This window comes from Globicephala melas, chromosome 20, assembly GCF_963455315.2.
Source record: "Globicephala melas chromosome 20, mGloMel1.2, whole genome shotgun sequence".
NCBI lineage: Eukaryota > Metazoa > Chordata > Mammalia > Artiodactyla > Delphinidae > Globicephala > Globicephala melas.
Genome location: NC_083333.1, coordinates 10,130,238 through 10,140,577, shown reverse-complemented (window position 1 = coordinate 10,140,577; position 10,340 = coordinate 10,130,238). Strand labels below are relative to the sequence as shown.

Sequence of the window (10,340 nt, the reverse complement as noted above, 5' to 3'; positions counted from 1 at the left end):
CAAAGCGCTGAAAATCTGGCTGCTTATTCCTGCCAGTTTTCTCAGAGTCTCAGGTGAACGTATTTATTTTTATAATGGCAAGTTGTACCCTTGGCCCAGATCAGATCCCATTGTTCCTTTGCTTAAGATGCTGGAATCACTTCCCATGGCCAACAGAATAAACCCCAAATGCCCCCAGCCCCTGCCTTGGCTTGGCATTCAAAGCTTTCTGTAACCTGGCCACATGACCATCCTCTTCCTCATCCTAGGATGCTCACCTACCCTAGATGGTTAGCTGTCCTTTGCCCATGTTCGTGGTCTTCCATTTGCCTGGAATGTCATTCGTTCACCTCTGTTAGCATCTTAAATACTCTTCAAGGCCCACTTGAACGGACTAGCGTCCTCCGAGTGGCCTTCTCTGTGTCCCTAGGCAGAGTTCACAGGTCTCTCCTCTGCAGTCCCCACAGTCCCCTTCAATCATTCTGCCACTGACCCTCACTGGCACTTTTCATATCGGCCTTTGCAGCTGGGCTGTGAGCTTTTGAGGGGCAGGGGCCATGCTATTTATCTCTGTTTCCACAGCATCCCACTCGACATTTGGCTAAAAGTAATAGTGACAATGACAACATCAATGACAGTAATAGTAGCTAACATTTATGGAGGATTTAAAACGTGATCTTACTGAATCCCTGAGAACAACCTCATGACGCCGATACTATATTTACTCCTAGTTAGCAGATAAAGAATTGGGGGTTTGAAAAACTGTGTGGAAATGAGGGAGCTGGCATTTGAACCTAGGGTGCCCAGTTCCCGTGCTAACTTCTCTGACCCATTGGCTTCATTAGGTGTTTGTGAAATGTTTATTGAATGAATAATCAAACACATCAATGAGCAAATGAGTAATGAGGGGAAAAATCACACAAATACAGAAAAATTATCCACTCCACTGACTAAAGCAAGGCATTTCCTAGCATCTAAGTAAGATCATAAACATTTTCCTTCATCATCCAATGGTGGCCCCCCTGCCACTCGGGAAAATTCCATCAACACACTTATTATAGAAGCCACACCAGTGGGTGTCATTCCAGACATATTCCTAAGGGATATAGAGAAGAATGTCTCATCTTTTGGGGTAGAGGACAATGCTGTGATGATCCCAGGAGGACAGGAACTTAGAGCTGCAACCAGGACAGGAGGGGTGGGTGACTCTGGCTCATTCACAGCCCCTCCCATGATCCTCCGGGGACAAACAGTGGTTCGAAGACTGCTACATGGTGTCAGAGAGTGGTACAGGCAGAAAGTGTTTGCAGAGCCCAAGAAAGCCAAATGGGATGTAGGAAACAAAAGGGCGGGCAGATGGAGAGCCGCCAGGGCAGAGCAGACACCAGGCTGCAGCTGGGGCTTTGCTTGTGGGGAACCACAGGTGCTAGCAAAATGGAGGTCATGGTGCAGGAATGTGGGAAGGATACCCTGTGCCTTGGTCTCAGAGACACCTTGAGTGCTGGGTGGGCACACGACAGAAAAGCTTAGCTCGGGGGGAGCCATATTCAACTGGGGTTCAGCCGGGAGCAAACACACGGACTGGGGTGTGGCCCACTGGCCTGCTGGCGGCCACCCAGCCCTGCCTGATGCTCAGAAGTAGGGGGGCAAGCCCTAGAGCATTCTCCATCCTCCCTTCTCCCACCTTCCCCCCCACAGGAAGAATTCTGGAGACATGGAAGCACACAGACTTTCACTCACACACACAAACACACATGCTGGGAAGGCTGGTCAGGCTTCCAGCACTTCACAGCATGAGTCGGTGGATCTTGTTTCTGGAGAGAAACCAGTACGTCCGGAAGGTCTCTGAGCTTCCTCCCTCTGAGAGGCCGCCAATTGGATTTTCAGTCTCCATTTTCATCCATGGCGATTTTCTGGCCTTGCACATGATAGGAAAGTGAACCTAGAGGCCAAGGATCCGACAGGGGCCGGAAAACAAAGGTGCACAGCCCAAAGGACCAAGGAGGAAAAGAAAACACATTTCATGCAGAGGACTGAATTTCTACTTAGGAAGACGGACACAACGTCCTAAGGTGGTTTTGGAAACACACGAAAGCGTTTTCCTTTCTGAACTGGGAGATGGATCCAGAGGCTGTAACTAGCTCCCTGGGAGCTCAAGATTCTGGTTCTCTTTCCGTAAGAGCTGGGAACCAACGGCAGTGAGTTACATATATAGTCTCTGCAAGAACCACAAGGAATGAGATATGGGAAGTCCCATCCAGTTCAGTGGAATCCATCCATCCATCCATCCATCCAGCCGGCCAGCCTAGGGTCATTCGCTCATACAGTTAACATTTATTATCACCTGTTTCGGGTCTACCTTTGGCCTGGCCCTGGAGTCCAGTTACCCTGAAGGGACCTGGAGTCCCCTCTTGATTATATACGGAAAGGAAGGGATACTAGTGACAAGGACTCTTCTCGGTCTAATTCAAAGGCAAAACAGAGGATAAACGCTCTCAGGTGTGAAGTCTCTTGGCTTGAGGACAATGCAGTAGTTCATCTGGGGCCTGGCCCGAGCCAGATTCTCGGGAAAGACCTGTTCATTCAGGGTAACTTGGACCACTTGTTTAATGCCCTTGCTGAACTCTACACTTTCCATTTTTGAAAATCCTTCATTAAGGTTTCATAATGGGAGAAGGCTGAACGATTATGTAAGAGTGGGAGTTTTTTGGCAACAATTTTATGTATATATTTTGAAGGAAGCAAACATATGCCTATTCAACAGGGGGAGAATTATCAGTGAATGTTTTTAAATGACCAACAAAAATGAAATGATCATTGCTCATTGTTTTTTATGGAACATAATGTGTTTTTTTTTTTTCTGATGGAAATATCCAACAAACTCCCCTCCTAGACGCCGGCCGCTAATTACACAGTTAGCACACAGTAATCCAGGCAAGTGGGTTCTCGCCTGTCGTAATTCATCTTCATAAAGATAATTGGCCCAGTGAATGAGACCACAAAATAATTCTGCAAACAGGAGACAGATTCAATAAAAACGGATTTTAGTCTTCTCTCTTCCAAAACAACAAGCTTGAGAGAGGAGTTTTCAAGAATATATCAGATTTCTCCCCAGATTGCCAACCCCACCCCCATTTGTTTATTACCGAAAGATTTACTGAGGACCCACTCTTTTCGAATCATTAGCTTAATACTGGGGAAAAGCAAAACTTGGACCAAATTCCCCATGACAAGGAATGGGCAATCAGGTAAGGGAATACATAAGCAGCAGACAGAAGTAACATGACACACGGCGGACAGTCAAAAAAAATGCTCCAGAAGAGATGCAGAGAGAGGGCTACTGGAGTTCAGAGGCAAAGCGCTTGCTTCCGGCTGGAAAATCAGCAAAGGCTTCGTGGAAGAAGCGGCGTTTGAGCTGAATGCTGAAGGGGTGGGAGGGGGTGGGGAGGTGAACGGCCATTCGGACAAACACGCGAGCAATTTCAGTGGAGCACAGACAGGTGACGGGAGGAGAGATGGAGTGGAAAGATAGGTTGAAGGTTGTCGTGAAGTGGGAGAAGCAGATTTTTAACTTTTTAACTCATGGCTGTGCCCCTTCCCCTCTGCACGTGTGATAGGTATTAACTTGACACAATCGGTAGAACACACCCGCTACGTGCCAGACCCCGCGCTAGGGCTGTGTGGGAGACCCAGACGATTTAGCTACAAAACCTCCCCTCAGAAACTCAGAAGGGGGTCAGACATGTTGATGTGGCCAATACTGGCTGAGCTCGCGCCTGAATTTATTATTGGAGGTGGCGGGAGGTGTGGGTGGGGGTCACTGTTCAAATGAGGCAGGAGGCCCCAGATGAGCCTACCACCCGTCCAGCTCCACAGCACAGCAGGCATTGGTAGCGTCAGGCTCTAGTTGCTTCCAAGGCAAAAAATTTTTGGACTATTTACTGCCAAATGCTTCTTTTCTCTATCTCTGTCGCCAAAATTTCCCTCCTTGAAAATTTGAAAGAGCCAGGAAAAGACAGTGAGAAAAAAAATGTTCAGGGAGATAGGAGAGCAATGCAAATGAGAATCACAAAGCAGAATCCCAGGGAATGGGAATTTCAGGAAGGGAATTGTTGACAGTGTCACATGGTGTAGAGAATTAAAAGGAGAGCTGGCAGGTGTCTGTTGGACTTAGCATGGAGAAAATCACTGATGAGCTGGTGAGAGTCACATCAGAAAAGTGGGGCCTGGGGAGCAGAAGCCAGGTGGCAGGGGCGTGAGGAGTGAGCTGGCTGGTGTGGGGAAGGAGTCACACAGCTGATACAGGGTGGGCTATTGACCTGACCACCATCTTACCTCCACTTTGCTTTTTGGTCTCTACTCTCATCAACAGACCTAATAACTCTTAGGAAATTCCAATTTTACAGAATAAGTTATGTGGCACTATGACATTTTTACATCGGAAGGTCTTTGAGATGCCTTAGGAAGTGTGCTGAGCTAGGGAATGCCCAGCCTACCGTAGTGGTTCTTACCCTTTCATGGTACTAAAATCTTGACTCAGTAACCTAGATGTATCACAGACTTTCCCCCTGCTCTCCCCACTTACATCCCATCTGCTCCCAACTTCTGTTTATTCTTTCTGCCTATCACCTCATGTACCCGTTCTCTCCTCCTTACTCCTATAGCTTCCATTGTGGTAGACTGAATTTTTGGTTCTAACTCTTCACTGCTCTGTAATAAATTTTACTTGCACGCCCTTTCCATGGCCTCGTGTTCTTCCTCACTCCTTGACCTTTGGGTGGACCATATGACTTGTCAATAAGATGTTAGTAATGTGACACAATCAGAGGCCTGAAATGTTCTTGTGTAATTGAGTTTGCTTTTTTGTACTCCAGTGATACACCTGAGAAGATTATGTGCCAGGTAGATGCTGCCACTTCTGACTGGGCCCCAGAAGAATCACAGGTGAAAAAGACCTGAGTCTACCCTGTAGCCTGGAGCTGAGCCCACCCTAGATCAGTCATACTATAATCAATCTGCAGATCCAAGATTGTGAAAATAAATACTTACTGTTTTAAACCACTGAGTTTTGGGGTGGTTTGTTATGCAGCATTACTATACCATTAGCTCACTGATACAACCTCACTAGTTCAAGTCCTCTACTCTCACTCCTTAAGTCCAACTGCCATATAGACTGTTAGACAACCTCAAACACTACAAGCAATAAAATCTTCCCCTTCAGGGTTTTCAGTTTTTCTTCCAGAAGGTTTATTCCTTTATTCATTTTGTTCATACACTCAATAAATGGAGACTTGTGCTAAGCCTTAGCAAGGGCAATGGGGGGCAAGTAAGGGGAGGTTATAAATTGGAATGAGATGCATTCCATTTCTTTAAGTGAGAGAGACAGACATGAAAGCAAATAATTACATCCCAAGGTGTCGGCCATATTTATCCTAAAACAAACCAAGTGGGGATAAAGTAATCATTGTTGCAAATGCCCTTGCTTATACTTAAAAGCAATTATCTGTGGGTATTTAAAAAAATAAAATCGATAGTAATTATGAGTTTGCCTTTTTGTTTTTCACATTTCACATGAGCCAGTGAGGGAGTGGAATGCAAGACAGTCTGACCATATGTCAATACCAAATACATTCCCTTTAACGTTTGCTTTGCACATCTGTTCTGGAAGACAGGGAATGAAATGTACTTGTAGACAGACACAAATGATTCACAGGATCATGATCGCTTTCCATCAGCTGCATCAATTATATACAGCAATGGGACTTGGTGAAATACATTTACAACTTGTTAAAAACACTGCTCGAAACAATTCAGACCTCGTTAAGTCCTGGTGTGGTCAGCCAAGCACGGGCTGGCAGCCGGCAGACCTTAGTCCTTGTACCAAATCTGAGCTGACCTTGGCCAAGAGGAAAGCATGTCAGGATGGAGTTTCTTTCTGATCTCTCTTTGCATTGTCATGAGATGGAAGACAGGGAAGCCAGCTATGAAATGAGTACAGACTTTTATGAGGTTGCCAATAAATCACCGTCAGTCATCAAACCAATTAATACTCTGTCAGGTGATGGGGATAAAGTGATGCAAGTAAAAGAATAAACACACGGTCCTGTCCTCGGGTCACTTCCAGTCTCATAGGAGTTTACCATTTCCAGCTCCTCCTACTAACTATGTAATCTTAAAAAAATTCACTCAACTTCCCAGTCCCTCAACTTCCTCATCCATAAAATTACAAAAATAATAATTAAAAATAATAAAATTACAAAAAGTACATCATGGGATTATTGTGAGAATTAAAGAAATTAGTACATGGTATGGCCGACACAGCCAGTTGCCTACCCAATATTCATGATCCCCTTTTTTTTTTGCTATGAGAACCCTGATTTTGTTGGAATGACAAGGCATCCTGCCAAAATACTCAACTTTCCAGCCTCCCTTGCAGCTATGGTAGCATGTGCCTCAGTTCTAGCCAGTGAGAAGTAGACAGAAGTCTTGGCAAGGGCATTCCTTCCTGAATAATTAGGACAAAGTTTCATGAGAGACACTTTTCATTCATCTTCTTGTTAGAAACACATATATGGAACATCCAACCACTTTGAGACTCTGAGGATGAAACTACATGCTTGGGATGTAGAAAACGGGAAGGAACTTGACTTCCAAATGATATCCTTGGACACCTGCATCAACTCGATTCCACTTCCTTCCAGACTCGTCATAGGAGGAACAGTTCTTGCTTAGGCCACTTGCTTGCTGAAGTCACTCTTTGTGTGTGTGTGTGTGTGTGTGTGTGTGTGTGTGTGTGTGTGTGTGAGAAGGGGTTCTGTTCTACACAGGTGAACAAATTCCTAACTGCAAACAAGTAAAATGCCTGGCATGTGGGAAGCACTCAATAAATGCCATTAGTCTTGTTAATGTTATGACCACACCGTGTGATGGTGGCATGGTGAGAACACAGGGAACTGTCAGACCACTTAGGAGGGCTTCTAATCCAGACCAGATGGAAAATTCTTGGAGAAAGAGACATCGAAGCCAGACCTGAAAGGCTGGATAGGAGTGCTGTCAGCTCTAAGTCTGAAAGGTCTTTTCAGGTGGACCCCTCTTCTCATTCCCACTGTCCTCCTACTTCACGAAGCCTCTACTTTGGACATTCCAGCAGGCTCTCAATAGGACTCCTGCTTTCAATCTTGCCCAGACCATCTTCCCCAGTTGTTTCCAGAGAAATCTTTCTAAATGGGTCTGGCTATATCACACCCCCAGATGAAAACCTCTTGAGAGCAACCCCTCTCCTACACAGGGCTTCTCAAAGTTTCCATCAAAGGGCCCCTAAGCAGCCTGTAACCTCCCTGGAGGCTTCAGCAAGACCTGAAAAGGTATGAAATTTATTTGAACTTTTCTAATTCAATCCTTAAAAAAATCATGTAGCTTTTGCATTTTTAGTTTGTAATATATTCTTGTTGGTTTTAATATGAAAATGTTTTAACTTACTTCCTAATGGGCTTAATTCATATTCTAGGAAGATGCACTATATTTAACCAGTGGTTCCGAGTAGCCCCTCGTATACTGCTCTACACCTCAGAGGGCGTGCTGGAGCTACCCATCCTGGCATCAAGACAGCACCTGTTTGGCCTCCTGTGATGCCTCCTTGCCTTTCCACATGCCATCCCTTCCTCACTGAATGGCCTTCCTCCCTGACCCTCTGGCAAACTCCGATGTGTGCTCCTGTGTTAAAGCACCCACCATGTCATAGTTTGGGCTGTGATTACAGAGTCCCCAATCTCTAATGAACTTGTGAAGCTGTCAAGCACAGGGCTGAGTTTTATCCATCCTTGAAGGTTTTCCACTGACCATTGCATAATGAATTATTCCCAAACCTAGAGGCTCACAACAATCGTTTGATTTTGCCCCCAGTTTTATGGGTCAAAAATTCCAGAAGGGCTCAGCTGGGCAGTTCTTGCTTGGAGTCTCTCAGGCAGTTTGCAGTCACATAGCAGCTGGGGCCGCAGTCATCTATCTGAAGGCTTGACTGGGCTAGAAAGTCCAAGGTGGGCCCCTCCTGTGGCTGGCAGCTCACGTTGGCTGTTCGCTGGGTGCTCAGATGGTGCTGTTGACTGGAGGGTCTGTGTGTAGCCTCTCTAGTCCGACGTCCTAAGGTGGTGGCCCTCCCCAGAGCAAGTGTCCCAAGAGACCAGGAGTAAGCTGTATACGACCTCACAAATCATGCAATGTTCATGTCCAACCACATCATACTGGTTACAAGTGAGTCACAGGCCAGCAGAGATTCAAAGAGGGGACTTAGACTACACCTCTTGATGAGGTCCCATTATAGAAGAAAGAGTGGGATGGAAGCTATTGGAGCAGCTGTCTTTGGGAAACACCATCTAGCATAATAAGCATCTCAGCTCTGAGCCCAATTTATGGCGAATGAATGAATGAATGGATTTTAAGTATTCTGTGAACTGCCACCATTCCCAGGATAAGATTTTGACACAGAGGGGAAGTGACATCTCTCTCTACTTTCCTGTTCAAACCTTCTTTTCTCCAGGACCCCCTGTGCCTCTCCCTACCTGAGGATGAGCGTTGAGGCCAGGAGATGTAGAAAGAGGAAGAGACAGAGGAAGAAAGGTGGGGGGGCGGGGAAGGGAGGGGAGAGAGAGGGAGAAAAGAAGGGAGGGAAGGAAGGGGGTGAGAGATTTCCAACTCTTGGGAAGGTGAGAAATAAATTCCCCTCCCTTGGTATTTCCTGCTCCCATAGCTTCCATTTTTCTTGCCCTCCCTAAATAGGAAATGGAGTGATTGGGATTCATCCTGAACATAAATCAGCGGTTGGGAAAAGCTTGAAAATAAATCAGACTTGATATTCCATTCGTCCCCATTGGAATCATTTCTGCCCTTCTCCCTCCGGGCCTCAGCTTCCTCGCCTTCCCATTAGAACCAGGAGGGATTTGGACCAGCTCATCTCCTAAAATTCCTGCTGCTTAAACCCTGTGATTTCACATCAACCACCCACACCCATCCTAGCAGGGTATCAGCCTCCCGGGGAGAGGCAGCCTGTCATTCAGAGAACTCTCCTTCTCCAAAATCTAATAGCCCCTCATCTCCCACTGCGAGCTCAGTTATGGGAGCCTTCATAGCAGCATAGCAGGTGTCATTAAATAGACATTAAGACCCAACAGGGCATGTTTTATGGGACCATTAACACATGCCTGATGTTTGCTGTGACAAATGGAGATCCAGCCAACCACACCATGTGATAATGGGCAGGAAACACCCCCTGGGGTGAGGTAATGTGACTAGGAGATGATGCACTCATTGTTTAATGCCACACATCCCATCGGAAGAGGGCTGCTTCCTCTCGGCTGACTCGGTCTGGAAGTCAGGCTTCACCCCTGTCTTCCTGGGCCCATCAGGCACTTGGGCCAGGAGAGATGGAGCCCACCGTCGGGCCGGCATGGCCAGCCTGAACACGTTCCAAGGAGATCTGCCTCCTGATTTAAAGACAAAGGGCTACCCTGCCTCAGTTTTCCCCAAGCTGATTGGTCTTTGGAAACCAGGGGCCCAACAGTAAAAGTGAGATGAGCTAATTGATCCTTCTGCCCATCGGAACAGGAAGTCAAGCCTGTTGGGGCCCAGAGAACTCACGTCGATCTAAACGTCACCTCATTACAGGTGACTGGATGCTCCTACCGTGCTCTCTTCGCTGGAGCCCTTTGTGTCCTGGAGGCAGCACAGTGTGGGGAGTGCACGTGAGCTTTGGATTCTGACCTCCCTGGGCTTGAACTCAGCTCTGCCGTTTGGTCTCATAAAGACTCCCCTTTCCCATCTCCTGTGCAGAGATGTGATGAGGATAACTTGGGAAGACTCACGGAAGTATTCAGGGCCTCATTTAGCAAACGTAGTTTTCCTAACCCTGCACGTTTCTTCTTACCGTGGCTATCCCATTCTTGGTCTTTCAGAGAATTAAAGGCCTGGGATCCCAGGGTCTAAGACCTGCTTGTGCCTGCTGCCCCCTGGGGAGTGGAGGTACCCAAAGCCAGACGCCCTCAGCTGCTGACTTACAACCTCATATCCCACGCTCTGCAGACTCTCCGCTGCCTGCCCGCTCTGGATCACACCTCAGTGATACAGCTTTGCTGGGGACAGTCCGCAAACCTACCAACCCGCTGACTGAGCAGGCCTCTCACTCCCCCCACCAACATGTCCACCTCCCGGCCAGAGCCTGGGGAGCGATCTTTGCAGTGATCTTTGCAGTTACTATTACAAAAAGATTATGACTCGCTGAAGGCTTAGATGACGCTCAGCATATTTTAGCAATGAAGTATTTTTAAAATTAAGGTATATACATTGTTTTCTTAAAGACATAATGCTAT

General features: G+C 46.7%; 1 long non-coding RNA gene across 3 annotated transcripts in view; it reads right to left on the bottom strand.

The window, feature by feature from the left end:
- The window catches only part of LOC132594197 (uncharacterized), a 199,095-nt gene that overhangs the window by 6,598 nt on the left and 182,157 nt on the right, over positions 1-10,340 (bottom strand). The gene's annotated exons all lie outside the window — the stretch shown is intronic.